This window comes from Pelophylax lessonae, assembly GCF_965119305.1.
Source record: "Pelophylax lessonae genome assembly, chromosome: 4".
Taxonomy (NCBI): domain Eukaryota; kingdom Metazoa; phylum Chordata; class Amphibia; order Anura; family Ranidae; genus Pelophylax; species Pelophylax lessonae.
The window spans coordinates 610,969,328-610,990,082 of record NC_138771.1 but is presented as its reverse complement, the minus strand read 5'-3'; the positions used below and the strand labels follow the sequence as shown (position 1 = coordinate 610,990,082).

General features: G+C 46.2%; 1 protein-coding gene across 1 annotated transcript in view; it reads right to left on the bottom strand.

Moving 5' to 3' along the window:
- The window catches only part of LOC309553574 (A.superbus venom factor 1-like), a 1,719,715-nt gene that overhangs the window by 1,535,957 nt on the left and 163,003 nt on the right, over positions 1 to 20,755 (bottom strand). The gene's annotated exons all lie outside the window — the stretch shown is intronic.

The following is a 20,755-nucleotide window of genomic DNA, read 5'->3' as shown; positions in this document are numbered from 1 at the left end:
ATCACCTCTGTGGTTTTTAGATTTTGCGCTATAAACAAAAAAATAGCGATAATTTTGAAAAAAAAAAAAAAACACACATTTTTTACTTTCTGCTATAAAACATTCCCAATTAAAAAAATTAAAAATCGAATTTATTTTATTAGTTTAGGCCAATTTGTATTCTGCTACATATTTTTTGTAAAGAAAAAAATCCCAAAAAGCGTATTTTAATTGGTTTGCTCAAAGTTATCGCATTTACAAACTATGGGATAGATTTTTGGACTTTTTATTTATTTATTTATTTTTTTATTAGTAATGGCAGTGATCATCATATTTTAGCGGGACTGCGACATTGCGACACTAAGTGACACTTTTTGGGGACTAGTGACATTAATACAGTAATCAGTGCTAAATAATATGCACTGTTACAGTATAAATGACACTGGCAGGGAAGGGGTTAATACTGGGGGTGATCAAGGGGTTAAATGTAAGCCTAAATGTGCTTACTAACTGTGGGGGGGAGGGCTCTGTGACAGGCCCACAGAGATCGGGGTTTCAGCATAGCTGAGACACATGATCTCACTGTGCCTGTGTGACAGGAGAACAGTCTGCTTTGTTTGCATGGGCAGGTGGTGATTGAGCCCGCAGCTCCCGCCATCTGGATCCCACGGCTCCAGCGGCGCGCAAAAGCCGCCACAACTGCGTGCACATATTTACGTAGATCTATGTGATTATGCGCAGCTGAGCCGCCCTGCCGCAGTAAATCTGCGTGGGACGGTCCGCAAGTGGTTAAAGTCCCATCTAGGGTTTTTTTTTCCTTTCTCTATGTATTCTGCATTATGACCACTAGATGGAGCTGATGAATATAGTAAATAAGTGTTATGTGTAATGAATCAGCTACTGCAGAGCGTGCACTGCTAGACAGAATGGATACAATGTTGCAGAGACAGAATGGACACAATGTCGCAGAGACAGAATGGATACAATGTTGCAGAGACAGAATGGACACAATGTCGCAGAGACAGAATGGATACAATGTTGCAGAGACAGAATGGATACAATGTTGCAGAGACAGAATGGACACAGTGTCGCAGAGACAGAATGGATGCAATGTTGCAGAGACAGAATGGATACAATGTTGCAGAGACAGAATGGACACAATGACGCAGAGACAGAATGGATACAATGTTGCAGAGACAGAATGGATACAATGTTGCAGAGACAGAATGGACACAATGACGCAGAGACAGAATGGATACAATGTTGCAGAGACAGAACTGTTCACTGCTGATAATCTGTAATTCTGGCCATACACTAGCCGAAAAATCATAGGAAAATCTGTCATTTGGACCGTTCGTTCGTTTGTTTTTCAGTTAATGATCACAAATCGATTTGAACTTTTCAGAGCTGAAAAATCGAAGGAAGAGTTTGGAAAATTCTGCTGAACGAAGGATAAATAGAAAGGTTAATGTGTTTCTCGCCCAAACTGTTTGCACTCGGCATATGTGACAAACTGATAAAAAACGGATTGATTTATGTAAATTGAACGATTTATCCATCAAAATTCGGTCATTACATGAGGGGAAAATGGTTTTCTCTCATGACCGAGTGTTTGTTTGGTTTATTTTTGAACGTTTTTGGCACTTGTTTTTATTTTGGTGCTTGTGTGTGATCATTTTGGGAAGCGCACCAGCACATCTTAAAAGGAAATAGTTTGTTTGGTCTATTTAGAAAACCAAAGAACCTGGCCATAGGTTTTAGTGCCGGTTCACACTTATGCGATGCGGGAAGGCTGCGAATTCGCAGCCTGTTCCCACATCGCAAAAGCACCCCCGGCAGTTCACACTGCCATATGCGATACGCTGGGGGTGTCAATGTAATCTTAACGACACCCCGAGTTTGATTGCATATCGCAGTGCGATCTTACAGTTCGCACAGGATCGGATCGCACAAGTGTGAACCGCTGTGCGATCCGATCCTGATGCGGCTGCAAAAAAGGGTCCTGTGCGTCTTTGCTGCGGGTGCGGTGCGAATTTAGCCATACAAAGTGTATGGCTAAACTCGCACCGCACAGCCGATCGCATGTAATGAAGGAGCAGTGCGCTCCGATATTACATGCGATCGCCACAGCCGCACATATGTGAACCGGCACTGAAAGTGGGAGTAAACTCCCATGCATGAATTTTACCTATGATAAGGCTTACCTATAGGTACAGTAAATATGTCCTAAACGTGTACAGCTTAGGAGATATTTACTGTACATGCAGCCAGCGACATCACTGGCGCATGCAATCTGAAGGAACGGCTACCTGGGCTGGTCCTTTAGAGTCCTGTGCCGTAAACGGCAGCTCCAAAGCGCATGCGCGGGAGGTTGTCTTCGCAGCTCCGGCCAGTCACACAGCCAGGATCCGCGAACCCGGAAGGAAGACTGGGTGAAAATGAAAGCACCTTCAGTGGTGACATCGCACGGCTGGAAGGCTTCGTTTTCAGGTAAGTTTCACATACTGTGCTAGTTTGCATCGCACCTGAGCTGTGGATCTCTGCAGCTCCTCCAGAGTTACCATGGGCCTCTTGGCTGCTTCTCTGATTAATGCTCTCCTTGCCCGGCCTGTCAGTTTAGGTGGACGGCCATGTCTTGGTAGGTTTGCAGTAGTGCCATACGCTTTCCATTTTCAGATGATGGATTGAACAGTGCTCCCTGAGATGTTCAAAGCTTGGGATATTTTTTTTTTAAACCTTACTCTGCCTTAAACTTCTCCACAACTTCATCCCTGACCTGTCTGGTGTGTTCCTTGGCCTTCATGATGCTGTTTGTTCACTAATGTTCTCTAACAAACCTCTGAGGGCTTCACAGAACAGCTGTATTTATAATAAGATTATATTACACAGAGGTAGACTCTATTTACTAATTAGGCAACTTCTGAAGGCAATTGCTTCTACTAGATTTTAGTAAGACCCCATTCAGACTAGCGCGACTTGTCAGGCGACTTGTCAGCCTGACAAGTTGCGCTCGGTCGCTCGCCATTGATTAGCACAGGACCCTTTCTAATAGGAGCGACACAAGTCGCTCCGACTTAGAAAAAGGGTCCTGTACTACTTTGGGGCGACCTGGGAGCGACTTGCATAGACTTCCATTATGTGAGTCCCTGCAAGTCGCGCCGAAGTCGCCCCTCGAAGTTGGATTGCCTCAGTGTGAACTGGCTCTTAGGGGTATCAAAATAAAGGGGGGGTGAATACAAATGCACGCCACACTTTTCACATATTTATTTGTAAAACATTTTGAAAACCATTTATCAATTTCCCTTGGACTTCACATTTATGTGTCACTTTGTGTTGGTCTATCACATAAAATCCCCAAAAATTTAATTTACGTTTTTGGTTCTAACATGACAAAATGTGGAAATGCGCGGGAGTGACGTCATCGCGGCTCCGGCCACTCACAAAAGCCAGAGTCCGCAAACCGGGAAGGAAGACCGTTCAGCGATGACAGCGCACGTCTGGAAGGCTTTGTTTTGAGGTAAGTTGCACATAATGTGCTAGTACAGTATCCAATGCATACTAGCACATTATAACTTTGCCTTGCATGTTTAAAAAAAAGAAACAGCCAGAGGTTTACTAGCGCTTTAAATCTAGTGATCATAATGCAGGATGAAAAGCTCTGACATCTTTTTTAATTACACCCCTTCGTTCACAGTATTATTTCCTCTCCTGGTTGCATGTTCTTAGCCTATAGTTTAAAGCCCCGTACACACGCAACGATTATCGGCCGACCGATCGTCCGTCTTTTACCAGAGTGGTGTCTGTTGGTTGGAATGTGCCTAGACTGCACACGAATTTTCTCGCCCAACAAAATTCTACTTCAGAAGTGATGTCATGTGTTGGTTTGCTTTCTTTGTGCTCTTTCTTCTCTGAGCATGCCCAGTCTTGCTCATTAGATTTTTCCCTGTCGAAATCTGTACTGACTGACGGAAAATCGGCCGTGTTTTGACGGCGGACAAAAATTTTATAGCCTGCACACCAGATTTTTTTCGGCCGAAAAGTCGGAGTCGGTTGTCGGAAGCATCATACTAACAAGCCGAAAATCAGCAGATCGGTCGTCAGACGAAAATTCCCGGCTGAATTCCGACGCGTGTGTACGAGGCTTTAGGCTACATTCACACCTGAGCGTAGCATTTTTTTACCGCGATTTACAGCTGTTTTTACAAGCGTATTTTGTGCAGGCGTTTTTAGATTGAATAGAGACCAATGGAAAACACCTGTAATCTGCCCAAAAAGAGGGGTGTGGGGCGTTTTGCTCACAGCGTCAAAACGCTCAGATGTGAACAGGGGCCATTGAAATGAATAGGATTTGTCTTGTTGGGCATTTTGAGAGCTGATCCTAGAGCAGAAAAATGCCCCAAAAACGCCCCAAAACGCCTACATGTGAACGGAGCCTAAAGGCCCGTACACACGTAGCGATTGTCGGCCGTAAATAATCGGCCGCCGAATGATCGGCCGATTGTCGGCTTGTTAGTATGATGCTTCCGACAACCGACTGCGACTTTTCGGCCGAACAGAATCGGGTGTTTTTGTTGGCCGTCACCAGAACGGCCGATTCTTCCTCAGTCAGTACAGAATTCAGCCGACTAACAGCAGATGAGCAAGACTGGGCATGCTCAGAGAAGAAAAAACACACGGAAAGTTAAAAATCACATGACATCACTTCTGCAGTCGGTTGTTGTTGGCCGACAAATTTCGTGTGCAGTCTTTAGCACTTATAAATCGACAGGACAGCACCGGACAAAAGACGGCTGATCGTTCGGCCGACATTCGGTACGTGTGTACGGGGCTTTAGGCTCCATTCACATCTGGGTGTTTTTGAGTGTTTTTCAGCTGCAAAAAAAAAAAAAAACGCTTCCAAAACGCCCAACAAGTAAAACCCCATTCATTTAAATGGCCCCTGTTCACATCTGAGCATTTTGAAAAATGCCTGTAGCTGAAAAAAGTACATGAGCTTCTTTTTGGGCTGATTACCAGCGTTTTTGATAGATGTCAATGCCTGCCTCAAAAACACCTGGAAAAAACGCCTGAAAATCGCGGGAAAATTGCGGTAAACATTTTTTGCAATTTTTTATGTCACGCTGTAATTGTGCAACGGTTTTTCGAACGCATTTTGGGGGAAAAAGTACACTTTATTGAATTCCAATTCACACAAACACAATATAATACCCAAGGTTTTGGTAAAATATAAAAGATGATGTTACACCGAGTAAAATGATACCAAACACGTCATGCTATACGATTGCGCAGGCTCGTGAAATGGCGCCAAACAATGGTATTTAAAAATCTCCATAGGTGACGCTTTAAAAGCCTTTATAAGTTACCAGTTTAGAGTTACAGAGGAGGTCTGGTGCCAGAATTATTGCTTTTTTTTTTTTTCTTTTTTTTTGAAAGTTTGCAATTTACAAGCCTCAAACGGAAACAGAAAGGGGTAGATTTACATAGCTTGCATCTAATCCACTACAAATGTTTTACTGCATTGATATCATGCAATTTTAATCACATTAACATACAGTATCTCACAAAAGTGAGTACACCCCTAAGTTAAAATGTCCAAATTGGGCCCATTTAGCCATTTTCCCTCCCCGGTGTCATGTGACTCGTTAGTGTTACAAGGTCTCAGGTGTGAATGGGGAGCAGGTGTGTTAAATGTTGGTGTTATCGCTCTCACTCTCTCCTACTGGTCACTGGAAGTTCAACATGGCACCTCATGGCAAAGAACTCTCTGAGGATCTGAAAAAAAGAATTGTTGCTCTATGTAAAGGTGGCCTTGGCTATAAGAAGATTGCCAAGACCCTGAAACTGAGCTGCAGCACGGTGGCCAAGACCATGCAGTGGTTTAACAGGTTAGAACAGGCCTCGCCATGGTAGACCAAATGAGTTGAGTGCACGTGCTCAGAATCATATCCAGAGGTTGTCTTTGGGAAATAAACATATGAGTTCTGCTGGCATTGCTGCAGAGGTTGAAGGGGTGGGAGGGGTCAGCCTGTCAGTGCTCAGATCATACGCCGCACACTGCATCAGATGGTCTGCATGGCTGTCATTCCAGAAGGAAGCCTCTTCTAAAGATGATGCACAAGAAAGCCCGCAAACATTTTTCTGAAGACAAGAAGACTAAGGACATGGATCCTCTGGTCTGATGAGACCAAGATAAACATATTTTGTTCAGATGGTGTAAAGCGTGTGTGGCGGCAACCAGGTGAGGAGTACAAAGACAAGTGTGTCTTGCCTACAGTCAAGCATGGTGGTGGGAGTGTCATGGTCTGGGGCTGCATGAGTGCTGCCGGCACTGGGGAGCTACAGTTCATTGAGGGAACCATGAATTCCAACATGTACTGTGACATACTGAAGCAGAGCATGATCCCCTCCCTTCAGAGACTGGGCCGCAGGGCAGTATTCCAACATGAGAACGACCCCAAACACACCTCCAAGGCGACCACTGCCTTGCTAAAGAAGCTGAGGGTAAAGGTGATGGACTGGCCAAGCATGTCTCCAGACCTAAACCCTATTGAGCATTTGTGGGGCATCCTCAAACAGAAGGTGGAGGAGTGCAAGATCTCTAACATCCACCAGCTCTGTGATGTCATCATGGAGGAGTAGAAGAGGACTCCAGTGGCAACCTGTGACGCTCTGGTGAACTCCATGCCCAAGAGGGTTAAGGCAGTGCCGGAAAATAATGGTGGCCACACAAAATATTGACACTTTGGGCCCATTTTGGACATTTTCACATAGAGGTGTACTCACTTTTGTTGCCAGCGGTTTAGACATTAATGGCTGTGTGTTGAGTTATTTCGAGGGGACATTAAATTTACACTGTTATACAAACTGTACACTCACTACTTTACATTGTAGCAAAGTGTCATTTCTTCAGTGTTGTCACATGAAAAGATAGAATAAAATATTTACAAAAATGTGGGGGGTGTACTTACTTTGTGAGATACTGTGTATGTAAATAGGTAACTATTACCAAATTGTTCATTTATAGTGGAAGCATGATGTATGAGCAATTTGGATCTAACTGTAAATATAATCAATTCATCTGTATAGATGGTCTACAATGAAATATAGAACAAGAAAAAAAAAGAAAATATCGCTTTTACTGAGACCAATAATGGGCATCATTTTATCCCACTTACTTACACTAATAATAAACTTATTTTTTTTTCCCACTGACACCAACAGTGAGGCTTATTTTAATACCACTGAAATCAGTGATGGAGCTTGTTTTATCCAACTGACATAGACATGTGCGCAGTGGGTGTGCCAGGGCACACCCTAATCACTACGTGCGGTGCTGTACTGCCCAGGCTTCCCCGTGTGCCCCCCCTCCCCGCAGTTTTGCTGGCTTCCCCTACTGCAGGGGATATTTAACCGCTTGCCGACCGCCGCACGACTATTTACTGCGGCGGTCAGCCCCTTACAGGCAAAGCGATGTAGGACTACGTCTCGCTAGCCTGTGAGGCTCTAGGAAGCAAGCGCGTGCCGCCGGAGGCGCGCTCCCGCTCGCTCACGGACCCCTCCCCCCCCACGCGTGTGCCCGGCGGACCCGATGTCCGCCGGGCACTCGCGATCGTCCATTACACCGGGAGAAAGGCAGGCGGCTAATGTAAACAAGCCGCCTGTCATTCTTCCCTGTGTAAGAATGGAGATCATACGGTTCTGCTATGTAGGACCGTTGATCTCTGTTCTTACACCTCAAGCCACATCCAATCACAGTTAGAATCACGCCCCTAGGGACACACTTAACCCCTCCCTCTCAAATAAAGTTAACCCCTTCCCTGCCAGTGTAATTTTTACAGTAACAGTGCATATGTATAGCACTGATTACTGCAGTAATGTCACTGGTACCCCCAAAAGTGTCAAAAATGTCAGTCAAGGGTCCGATCTGTCCGCCGCAATGTCGCAGTCCCGCAAAAAAAATCGCAGATCGCCGCCATTACTCGTTAAAAAAAAACAACAAAAATGACAAAAATCTTTCCCTTTGTTAGTAAACCCGATAACTTTTGCGCAAACCAATCAAAATATGCCTTTTGCGATTTTTTTTACCAAACATGTGTAGCAGAAAACAAATTGGCCTAAAATGTTAAAAAATTTAGATTTTTACATTTTTTTGGGGGGAATTTCATATAAAAAATGTGAAAAATATTGTTATTTTTGCAAAATTTCGCTCTTTTTTTTTTTAAAGCGCATGATCAAAAAATCACACAGGTGATCAAATACCACCAAAAGAAAGCTCTGTTTGTGGGAAAAAAAGGACGTCAAATTGGTTTAGGTACAGCGTCGCGCGACCGCGCAATTGTCCGTTAAAGTCACGCAGTGCCGAATCGCAAAATAGGCCCTGATCAGGAAGGGGGTAAAATCTTCCCGGACTTAAGTGGTTAAGGATGAAGGAAGGGGCTAGCATATATGTAATATCCCGGCCCCTTCCTCTTCTAAATGAACACAGTGAATATACTCACTCACTGTGTTCATTCATAACTGAAGCATTGTAAACTGTGGGTGCTATGCTTCAGCTTGAGAATGAACAGGAAGCCGCTCAGCACAGAGCACTTCCCATTCATTCACTGTCCAGTGCAGCTGAGGCTGCAGAGAAAGACACGTGTGTTTGGGCTTTGGGGTGCACACCCTAATGCAATAGTCTGCGCACCACTATGCCAACTGACATCAACTATCAACTTTTTTCATTCCATAGACACCAATGATGAGGTTTATTTTGTCCTGCTGACATCAATGGTGAGCTTATTGTTTTCCCACTGAAACCAACAATTGGACGGTTTATTTTCTTCCCACTGACACCAATGATGGGGCTTATATTGTACCTACTGACACCAACCATAGGACTTATTTTATTCCCACTGACACCAACGAGGAGGCCTACAACTGAAACAATTGTAAATGTACTGCATCGAAAGAGGTCCTTATTTTACTTAACCAACACAAACTATAAACTTAATATAAGTTTTATTCCACTGACACTAACCATAGGACTTATTTTACTCCCACTGACACCAATGAAGGTCATATTTTACTCCCACTGACACCAATGGAGGGGTTTATTTTACTCCCACTGACACCAATGGAGGGGATTATTTTACTCCCACTGACACCAATGGAGGGGATTATTTTACTCCCACTGACACCAATGGAGGGGATTATTTTACTCCCACTGACACCAATGGAGGGGATTATTTTGCCCCCATTAACACCAATGGAGGGGCTTATTTTACCCCCACTGACACCAATGAAGGTTATATTATACCCCCACTGACACCAATGAAGGTTATATTATACGCCCACTGACACCAATGGAGGGGTTTATTTTACTCCCACTGACACCAATGGAGGGGTTTATTTTACTCCCACTGACACCAAACAAGGACATATTTTACTCCCACTGACACCAATGGAGGGGTTTATTTTACCCCCACTGACACCAATGGAGGGGTTTATTTTACTCCCCCTGACACCAATGGAGGGGTTTATTTTACTCCCCCTGACACCAATGGAGGGGTTTATTTTACCCCCACTGACACCAATGAAGGTTATATTATACGCCCACTGACATCAATGGAGGGGATTATTTTAGCCCCACTGACACCAATGGAGGGGATTATTTTACTCCTACTGACACCAATGGAGGGGTTTATTTTACCCCCACTGACACCAATGAAGGTTATATTATACGCCCACTGACATCAATGGAGGGGATTATTTTAGCCCCACTGACACCAATGGAGGGGATTATTTTACCCCCACTGACACCAATAGAGGGGATTATTTTGCCCCCACTGACACCAATGGAGGGGTTTATTTTAGCCCCACTGACACCAATGGAGGGGTTTATTTTAGCCCCACTGACACCAATGGAGGGGTTTATTTTAGCCCCACTGACACCAATGGAGGGGATTATTTTACTCCCACTGACACCAATGGAGGGGATTATTTTACTCCCACTGACACCAATGGAGGGGTTTATTTTAGCCCCACTGACACCAATGGAGGGGATTATTTTACCCTCACTGACACCAATGGAGGGGATTATTTTACCCTCACTGACACCAATGGAGGGGTTTATTTTACCCCCACTGACACCAATGGAGGGGATTATTTTACTCCCACTGACACCAATGGAGGGGATTATTTTGCCCCCATTAACACCAATGGAGGGGCTTATTTTACCCCCACTGACACCAATGAAGGTTATATTATACGCCCACTGACATCAATGGAGGGGATTATTTTAGCCCCCACTGACACCAATGGAGGGGTTTATTTTACTCCCACTGACACCAATGGAGGGGTTTATTTTACTCCCACTGACACCAAACAAGGACATATTTTACTCCCACTGACACCAATGGAGGGGTTTATTTTACCCCCACTGACACCAATGGAGGGGTTTATTTTACTCCCCCTGACACCAATGGAGGGGTTTATTTTACTCCCCCTGACACCAATGGAGGGGTTTATTTTACCCCCACTGACACCAATGAAGGTTATATTATACCCCCACTGACACCAATGAAGGTTATATTATACGCCCACTGACATCAATGGAGGGGATTATTTTAGCCCCACTGACACCAATGGAGGGGATTATTTTAGCCCCACTGACACCAATGGAGGGGATTATTTTACTCCTACTGACACCAATGGAGGGGTTTATTTTACTCCTACTGACACCAATGGAGGGGTTTATTTTACTCCTACTGACACCAATGGAGGGGTTTATTTTACTCCCACTGACACCAATGGAGGGGTTTATTTTACCCCCACTGACACCAATGAAGGTTATATTATACGCCCACTGACATCAATGGAGGGGATTATTTTAGCCCCACTGACACCAATGGAGGGGATTATTTTACCCCCACTGACACCAATGGAGGGGTTTATTTTAGCCCCACTGACACCAATGGAGGGGTTTATTTTAGCCCCACTGACACCAATGGAGGGGATTATTTTACTCCCACTGACACCAATGGAGGGGATTATTTTACTCCCACTGACACCAATGGAGGGGATTATTTTAGCCCCACTGACACCAATGGAGGGGATTATTTTACCCTCACTGACACCAATGGAGGGGATTATTTTACCCTCACTGACACCAATGGAGGGGTTTATTTTACCCCCACTGACACCAATGGAGGGGATTATTTTACTCCCACTGACACCAATGGAGGGGTTTATTTTAGCCCCACTGACACCAATGGAGGGGTTTATTTTAGCCCCACTGACACCAATGGAGGGGATTATTTTACCCTCACTGACACCAATGGAGGGGATTATTTTACTCCCACTGACACCAATGGAGGGGTTTATTTTAGCCCCACTGACACCAATGGAGGGGTTTATTTTAGCCCCACTGACACCAATGGAGGGGATTATTTTACCCCCACTGACACCAATGGAGGGGATTATTTTACTCCCACTGACACCAATGGAGGGGTTTATTTTAGCCCCACTGACACCAATGGAGGGGTTTATTTTAGCCCCACTGACACCAATGGAGGGGATTATTTTACCCTCACTGACACCAATGGAGGGGATTATTTTACCCTCACTGACACCAATGGAGGGGTTTATTTTAGCCCCACTGACACCAATGGAGGGGATTATTTTACCCTCACTGACACCAATGGAGGGGTTTATTTTACCCCCACTGACACCAATGGAGGGGTTTATTTTACTCCGACTGACACCAATGGAGGGGTTTATTTTACTCCGACTGACACCAATGGAGGGGATTATTTTACCCTCACTGACACCAATGGAGGGGATTATTTTACTCCCACTAACACCAACAGACAGGAAAAGTGTGGCACAGGATCGTGTATATTATCATTTTCCTCCTAATTCTTTCCAGTTTTGGAACTATGTGATAGCGGGGAGCCAGCTGTAGGGTACTGAGTATTCAGGATGTGGAGGAAGCCAGGCAGGTAACCAGCAGTAGCGGCAGTGGTTGGGTAAAAGGTAGAGGTCATGTGACCCACCTGTCCTATGGAGGTTTGCAGGTAGAAGCAGGTCCAGATATCTGCCTGGGGGGGGCGCTGTGTCTGATGATGAGCTGTATATAATAACTGGAAAGATTTGGTGCAAAGCTGTATGCAGCTGTCTATCAGCAAGTGATGAATATTTAATGTATGAAAGCACTGGTGAGAGATATACAGGATGCTGATTACAGAGGTGACTCGGCTGTAGGAATGCATTCATTTCTGAGATCATTAACCATTCGATCCACCACCGATCGGTCTAAAATGTGTGTTCAATGAAACACAGATGATAAAATCCCCTACCCTGCATCAATCTGATCTTCCAAGCCAAAAATGTATATAGAAATAATAAAACGATTTCAGAATCGGTGAATTGCTCTGTACAAAAAACGATGGCTGGAAAATCAGAACGTTCCAACAAGCCCAGACCTCCTTCGTCTTCGATCTCTAATCTGCAAAACTGGTTTCAGGTGATCACATTCATAGAGAAAAATGATCAGCAATTGATTTGATCAGAGAATTGAAACCAAAATGTCATCAAGTGATTGATAGATACAGTATATGGCGAGTATAATTCTACTCACTTTCACTTATCTTACAATCTGATTGCACAGCCTTCCTTGGGTCCCGCTCACACCTGAGCGATTTTCTGCTTGCAGTTCCAAAACGCTCAACAAGCCAAATCCCATTCATTCCAAAGGCCCCTGGTCACATATGAGGCTCCATTCACATGTAGGGGTCTCGGATCTCGCAATTCTGCCCACAATCCTGAACCATTGCAAGTCGCGGGATGCCCGTGCGATTCTCATGATTTGCAATGGCACCCCAAAGGCGGTGCGATTTTGGTGCGATTGTCGCCCAACTAATCGCGGTAAAATTGTGCAAACAAAATCACGGGACGCCTGTCGCCCCCAAAAAAGTACAGAAATAGAAGAACGGCCAATTCTTCTTCTTTGGCTTCTGACGATTAGGTATCCTGAGGATCGACCTGATTGGATATAACTAGTACAGACTGTATACTTCGGTTCTCGTCATCTCGATTAACATCTAGGCATACGCCCTAAATACAGGTGTAACATGCTTCAAAGGTGAACACATTTGGCACTTTTGATCAGAGCTGGTAATTCCCCCCCCCCCCCCCACCTTTTAACCACTTGCCGACTGCTCACAGTATATTTACTGCGGCAGTCAGCCCCTCACAGGCAGAGTGACGTAGGTCTACGTCACTAGCCTGTGAGGGTCTCAGGAGCGAGCGAGCGCGCGCCGCTGGAGGTGCGCTTCCGCGCGGTCACGGACCCCCCCGCGCGTGTGACCGGTGGACCCGATCGTCGGTGGAGAGGGAGAAAGGCAGGCGGCTAATGTAAACAAGCCGCCTGTCATTCTCCCCTGTGTAGGAATGGTGATCATACGGTTCTACTAAGTAGGACCGTTGATCACTGTTCCTACACCTCAAGCCACAGCCAATCACAGTTAGAATCACGCCCCTGGGGACACACATAACCCCTCCCTCTCAAAAAAAAGTTAACCCCTTCACTGCCAGTGTAATTTTACAGTAACAGTGCATATTTATAGCACTGATTACTGTAGAAATGTCACTGGTAACCCCAAAAGTGTCAAAAATGTCAGTCAAGGGTCCGATCTGTCCGCCGCAATGTCGCAGTACCGCAAAAAAATCGCAGACCTCCGCCATTACGCGTTAAAAAAAACAACAAAAATGACAAAAATCTTTCCCTTTGTTAGTAAACGCGATAACTTTTGCGCAAACCAATCAAAATACGCTATTTTGCGATTTTTTTTTACCAAACATATGTAGCATAAAACAAATTGGCCGAAAATGTTAAAAAATTTTGATTTTTACATTTTTTTTGGGGGGAATTTCATATAAAAAAATGGGAAAAATATTGTTATTTTTGCAAAATTGACGCTTTGTTTTGTTTATAGCGCATGATCAAAAAATCGCACAGGTGATCAAATACCACCAAAAGAAAGCTCTGTTTGTGGGGAAAAAAGGGATGTCAAATTCGTTTAGGTACAGCTTCGCATGACCGCGCAATTGTCAGTTAAAGTCACGCAGTGCAGAATCGCAAAATAGGCCCTGGTCAGGAAGGGGGTAAAATCTTCCGGGGCTTAAGTGGTTAAGCAAAGACTCTGTAAAATAAAATGGCGGTTGTTGCAATATTTTTTGTCACGTGGTATTTGCGCAACGGTCTTTCAAACACATTTTGCATTAGGGTGTGCACCCCTAAGCTCAAACATATTTGCATGTATATATATATATATATATATATATACAGTATACTTATGGTGTCAGCAGAGCAATGGATGGCGTCAGTAGGGCAGAGATTGGTGTCAGTAGGGGAGTTGACAGTGTCAGTAGTTTTTATTTTTATTATTTTTTTTAAAACATTTTTAAGAGTCTAAACAGGGGGAATCTGCGCCACACAGGGTGATTAGGGTGTGCCCAGGCACACCTGGCACACCCTGTGCGCACGCCTATGCTCACCTGTCCAACGGTCCAGCGATGCGGCCGCCCGAAGCCTCGCTCTTCTCCCTCTCTGCTCTGCGGCGCCGGCATCACTAGTGTGGGCACCCGGCTGTGACACTTTGCGGCTTCATATCCATCTTTGGTGCGGGTGCAGTGCGAATTTCAGCCATACAAAGTGTATGGCTGAATTCGCATCCGCACAGGAGATCGCATGTAATGAAGGAGCAGTACGCTCCGATATTACATGCGATCTCCGAAGCCGCACATATGTGAACCGGCACTCAGAAGGGTTAGGTGCCAAGTATGTCTTCCAATGTCTAGCTATCACCGTTTTTGCAGCCACTAGTGAGTGGAAGACAACTGTTCTTAGGAGTTGTGGGAGTTTTTCTATTCCTATATGAAGTATAGCTAAGGCAGGGTCAGGTTTCGTCAGGATTCCTGTGACTTTAGAAATAATAGAGAAGATTTTCTTCCAGTGGCTGGTGAGGCTTTTACAGGACCAAAATATGTGGAGAAGGTTCCCAGTTTGGCGACATTCTCTCCAACAAAGGTGTGATTGGTTTGGGATTTGGAGAATTTGGAAAGTTGATAGTCCATACTGGACCTGGAAATGACCTTTTACGTGTCTCTTCGGGGGCATTAACCACTTAAGCCCCGGAAGATTTTACCTCCTTCCTGACCAGGGCCTATTTTGCGATTTGGCACTGCGTGACTTTAACGGACAATTGCGCGGTCGTGCGACGCTGTACCCAAACAAATTTGACGTCCTTTTTTTCCCACAAACAGAGCTTTCTTTTGGTGGTATTTGATCACCTGTGCGATTTTTTGATCATGCGCTATAAACAAAAAAAGAGCGTAAATTTTGCAAAAATAACAATATTTTTCACATTTTTTTATATGAAATTCCCCAAAAAAATGTAAAAATCTAAATTTTTTAACATTTTCAGCCAATTTGTTTTATGCTACATATGTTTGGTAAAAAAAAATCGCAAAAAGCGTATTTTGATTGGTTTGCGCAAAAGTTATCGCGTTTACTAACAAAGGGAAAGATTTTTGTCATTTTTGTTGTTTTTTTTTAACGCGTAATGGCGGCGATCTGCGATTTTTTTTGCAGTACTGCGACATTGCGACAGACAGATCGGACCCTTGACTGACATTTTTGACACTTTTGGGGGTACCAGTGACATTTCTACAGTAATCAGTGCTATACATATGCACTGTTACTGTAAACGTACACTGGCAGTGAAGGGGTTAACTTTTTTGAGAGGGAGGGGCTATGTGTGTCCCTAGGGGCGTGATTCTAACTGTGATTGGCTGTGGCTTGAGATGTATGAACAGTGATCAACGGTTCTACATAGTAGAACGTATGATCACCATTCATACACCGGGGAGAATGACAGGCGGCTTGTTTACATTAGCCGCCTGCCTTTCTCCCTCTCCACCGACGATCGTGAGTGACCGGCGGACGATCGGGTCCGCCGGTCACATGCGCGGGGGGGTCCGTGACCGCGCGGGAGCGGGAGCGCGCCTCAGGCGGCGCACGCTCGCTACTGAGACCCTCACAGGCTAGCGACGTAGACGCAGTAAATAGTCGTGCAGCGGTCAGCAAGTGGTTAAAGAGGAAGTGGAGATCAGTGAATGGACGCTCACTGATCTCACTCCCCTCTACCTGGAGGTACCCTCCCCCTTATGCTGGTCCCAGATCCATGATGGGCATGTGAAGCCCTAGATTCAAGGTGGGAGGTACGTGTCTATGGGGGGGGGACACAGTATCAGGGGTGTGTGGCAGTGATCCTGTGGCTGCACAGCTGTCGGATCACTTCCACCTGTCAGATTTACACACAGGGAGTGTGACGTATGGTGGTGGCAGTAACTGATATAAAGATGGCGGCTAAGGGAGAAAACCTGCTTACTTACCTTAGCACAAAGCCCTTCCAGCAGCGCTCGCGCACCGCTAAGATAGCTGACATCTTCTTCTGTCCTTTCTTCCGGGATCATGGGCTCCGGTGCTGTGAGTGGCTGGAGTCGCAATGACATCACTCCCATGCATTCCCGTGCGAGCCCTCGGTTCCAGCAAGAAGCTCTGAAGATCCGGTGTGGTATGCTGACCTTTAGAGCGCATGCGCCGCTGACGTTAGTGGCTGCACGCAGGATGAATATCTCCTAAATGGTGCACATTTAGGTGATATTCATTTTACCTACAGGTAAAGCTTTATAATAGGCTTTATCATAGGCTTAAAAATAGGTAAAAATAACAAAGTATACAACCGCTTTAACTGGTTACCAACCGGCCGCCTCTTATTTACTGCGGCAATGTGGCTCTCCTGCGCAAACCGACGTAGGGCTACGTCGGTCGTGAGATGGGAACTAGGGGGCGAGCGTGTGCCGCCGGCGGTGCGCTCCCACCCCCACTCGTCAGTGGGGAAGCCGATGCAGCAGGCAGGCGGCTCCGATTGCCGCCCGACACCCGCGATCGTTCCCTGCTGAGAGAGAAGGACGGTCGGCTGTTGTAAACACATCTGACCGTTCTTCTCCCTGGAATGATCACAGAGTCCATGTGATCCTTCTATATAGGATCAGAGGTCTCTATGGTCATTTCAGAGGCCCCCCCACAGTTAGAATCACTCCCCTAGGCTCACATTTAACCCCTTGATCACCCACAATGCCAGTGTCATTTTTACAGTAACAGTGCATATTTATAGCACTGATTACTGTAGTAATGTCACTGGTACCCCCAAAAGTGTTAAAAATGTCAGTTAGGGGTCTGATCTGTCCACCGCAATGCCGCAGTCCCGCTAAAAATCGCATATTGCCGCCATTACTATTACAAAAAAAAAAAAATGACATAAAACCTTTTCCGTAGTTAGTAGGCACGATAACTTTTGTGCAAACCAATCAAAATACGCTTATTGCGATTTATTTTACCAAAAATATGTAGCAGAAAACAAATTGGCCTAAAATGTTAAAAACATTTTGATTTTTAATTTTTTTTTTTTTTTTTGGGGGAATGTTATATAGCAGAATGTGAAAAATATTGTTGTTTTTTTTTCAGAATTGTCGCCCTTTTTTGTTTATAGCGCAAAAAAAAACAATCGCTCAGGTGATAAAATACCACCAAAAGAAAGCTCTTTTTGTGGGAAAAAGGGGCATCCATTTTATTTGGGTACAGCACCGCATGACCACGCAATTGTCCGTTAAAGTAACGCAGTGCTGAATCGCAAAATATATCCTGGTCGTTAAAGCGGAGTTCCACCCTGAAAAAAAATTTTTAGATAAAAATACCACCGGGACAGTCAGGGTTAGTGCATTTAAACAACGATAGCCTCTGAACTGTCCCTGGGTTCACTTACCTTCTAGAAGAAATACTTACCTTGAAAATGTCTTTTTCTGCGCTGCCATGTCAGGTGTGGGCAACTGAAGCCAGGGCGTCCTCTTCGGTGACGTCGGAGTCCCAGAATGCCCTGCACCGCCCCCGCTTGTCACTTCCGGGGCAGGCGCGTCATCCCTGCACAGCTTCTGAGCATGCCCAGAAGCTGTTCAGCAAGGAATGACGTGCCTGCCCCGGAAGTGATGAGCGGGGCCGGTGCAGGCGCATTGACTCCTGGGAGCGATGATGTTCATCTCCCAGCAGTCAATGCAAGGAGGAAGCGACGGCGCGGGCCACGGCCGCAGAGGGAGGAAGGTAAGTATATTTTCTTCAAAAACAAGGTAAGTGAATCAAAAAAATTTTAATAATCCAGTTGTTTTTCAGGTAATGTAGAGCAAGCGGACGGGGAAAAGTTCATTTTGAGGGTAGAACTCTGCTTTAAGGGGGAAAATCTTCCGGTCAAGAAGTGGTTAAAGGCAACAATTTTTTTTTTTTGCTTTTAAAGGTAAATGAGAGATGTGAGGTCTTTTTGACCCCAGATCTCTCAATAAAGAGGACCTGTCTTGCTTATTTCTATTACAAGGGATCTTTACATTCCTTGTAATTGGAAATAAAAGTGATAAAAAAAAAATAAAAAATTAAGGGACAGTGTAAAAATAAAAAAGAACAAGTAAAATAAAAAAAATGAAAGCGCCCAATCCCTTTGAGTTTGCGCGCAGAAGTAAACGCATACATAAGTCGCGCTTGCTTATGTAAACAGCGTTCAAACCACACATGTGAGGTATCGCCACGATCGTAAGGACAAGAGCAATAATTCTAGCCCAAGCAGTGGCGTAGCGTGGGGGGGTGCTGGGGGGGGCCACTGGCACCGGGCGCAACATTTAGCGGGGCGCATTCCCACGCCCGCCATCCGCGGGATCATAGTGTCCAGCGGCCCGCCCGCACTCCCGCACTCCTCCTTTTGGCTCTGTGACTGACTTTGTGCAGGACGAGCGGCGGACCGCTGAAGGTCCAGGGCTGGTCGTGGGAGAAGATACTCTGTGGCTCGGTGCATGTGCAGCACCGCTTCCGGAGTCTCCCCCTGCTGTCCGGGCCGGGCACCGACATGCTGTCTCTCCCTGCCAGTGTTTGGACACAGAACAAGGTAAGTGATGTGCTGCCTGCCCCCGGGGGCCCAGGGAAGTTGACATGGGAGGGGGGGAGGTGGGTCAGTGTAGGGGGTGTCAGTGTAGGGGGGTCAGTATAGGTGTCAGTGTAGGGGGGGTCAGTGTATGTGGAAATGTAGGGGGTCAGTATAGGTGTCAGTGTAGGTGTCAGTGTATGGGGGGGGGGGGGTCAGTGTAGGGGGGGTCAGTGTATTTGGAAATGTAGGGGGGGTCAGTGTATGTGTCAGTGTAGGGGGGTTAGTGTAGGGGGTCAGTGTATGTGGGAATGTAGGGGGGTCAGTGTGGGGAGGGTCAGTATAGGGGGGGTCAGTATAAGTGTCAGTGTATTGGGGGGTCAGTGTAGCTGTCAGCGTATGGGGGTGTCAGTGTAGGGGGGGTCAGTGTATGTGGAAATGTAGGCAGGTCAGTGTAGGGGGGTCAGTGTAGGTGTCAGTGTATGGTGAGGTCAGTGTGGGGGTCAGTGTAGGTGTCAGTGTATGGGGGGTCAGTGTAGCTGTCAGTGTATGGGGGTGTCAGTGTAGGGGGGGTCAGTGTATGTGGAAATGTAGGCAGGTCAGTGTAGGGGGGTCAGTGTAGGTGTCAGTGTATGGTGAGGTCAGTGTGGGGGTCAGTGTAGGTGTCAGTGTATGGGGGGTCAGTGTATGTGGAAATGTAGGGGGGATCAGTGTAGGGGTTAGTGTATGGGGGGGGGGGGGTCAGTGTATGTGTCAGTGTAGGGGGGGTTAGTGTAGGTGTCAGTGTAGGGGGTCAGTGTATGGGGGGGTCAGTGTCGGTGTCAGTGTAGGGGGGTCAGTATAGGGGGTAAGTGTATGTGGGAATGTAGGGGAGTGTCAGCGTAGGAGTGGGTCAGTGTAGCTGTCAGTGTATGGGGGTGTCAGTGTAGGGGGGGTCAGTGTATGTGGAAATGTAGGCAGGTCAGTGTAGGGGGGTCAGTGTAGGTGTCAGTGTATGGTGAGGTCAGTGTGGGGGTCAGTGTAGGTGTCAGTGTATGGGGGGTCAGTGTATGTGGAAATGTAGGGGGGATCAGTGTAGGGGTTAGTGTATGGGGGGGGGCAGTGTATGTGTCAGTGTAGGGGGGGTAGTGTAGGTGTCAGTGTAGGGGGTCAGTGTATGGGGGGGTCAGTGTCGGTGTCAGTGTAGGGGGGTCAGTATAGGGGGTAAGTGTATGTGGGAATGTAGGGGAGTGTCAGCGTAGGAGGGGGTCAGTGTAGGTGTCAGTGTAGGGGGGGGGGTCAGTGTAGGTGTCAGTGTAGGGGGGGTTAGTGTAGGTGTCAGTGTAGGGGGTCAGTGTATGGGGGGGTCAGTGTCGGTGTCAGTGTAGGGGGGTCAGTATAGGGGGTAAGTGTATGTGGGAATGTAGGGGAGTGTCAGTGTAGGGGGGGTTAGTGTAGGTGTCAGTGTAGGGGGGAGGGGTCAGTGTAGGTGTCAGTGTTGGGGGGGTCAGTGCAGGTGTCAGTGTAGGGGGGTCAGTGTAGTTGTCAGTGAAGGTGTCACTGTAGGGGGGTCAGTGTATGGGGGGGGGTCAATGTAGGGGGGTCAGTGTAGGTGTCAGTGTATGGGGGGGTCAGTGTGGGTGTCAATATAGTAATCAGGTAGGTCAGTGTAGGATAAAGGTAGGTCTTTGTAGCGGTCAGCTAGGTCAGTGTAGGTGTCAGTGTAGTGGTCTGTCTAATGGTCTAGTAGGTTTGTGTAGGGGGCGCAAATTACTTACCTTGCCCCGGGC